Source organism: Dipodomys ordii, unplaced genomic scaffold, assembly GCF_000151885.1.
Source record: "Dipodomys ordii isolate 6190 unplaced genomic scaffold, Dord_2.0 Scaffold44, whole genome shotgun sequence".
Lineage (NCBI taxonomy): Eukaryota > Metazoa > Chordata > Mammalia > Rodentia > Heteromyidae > Dipodomys > Dipodomys ordii.
The window spans coordinates 1,829,689-1,830,199 of NW_012267260.1; positions in this window are offsets into that span (position 1 = coordinate 1,829,689).

The window sequence follows — 511 nt, forward strand, 5'->3', positions numbered from 1 at the left end:
TGCAGAGAACTTAAGAAGCCTCTTGTTCACGGGGTCTTAAAAATCAGTGCCTATGGCACACAGAAGTACCGGAGGGAAAGTGCGTGAGCTTTTCCTTCACGTTTGTGCTCACATTTGTGATCTCAACAGTGGGGGAGGTGTTGGTCAGGAGCTGCCCAGGAAAAAAACTGCTCATGACCCGCTCAGAACGAATCAAAAGCTGTGTGTGATGGGACCCACCTTTCATCCCTGGTAATATAAAATACATGGATGGAGGTCCAGACTGGCCTGGGCAAAAATGTGTGTGTAAGTCATCTCAAAAACAGCTTAAGCCAAGAAGACTGGAGGTGGCTAAAGTAGCAGAGCACTGGCTTACACATGAAGTTCCGAATGGAGATCCTGGTATGGAAGGGAAGTTATAGAGACAGGGAGACAGAGGAAGAGGAGTAAGAGGTGAAGAGAAGCAGGAGGAGGAGGAGGAGGAGGAAGAGCAGGGGGAGGAGGAGGAGGAACAGGAGGAGGAGAGGAGAAG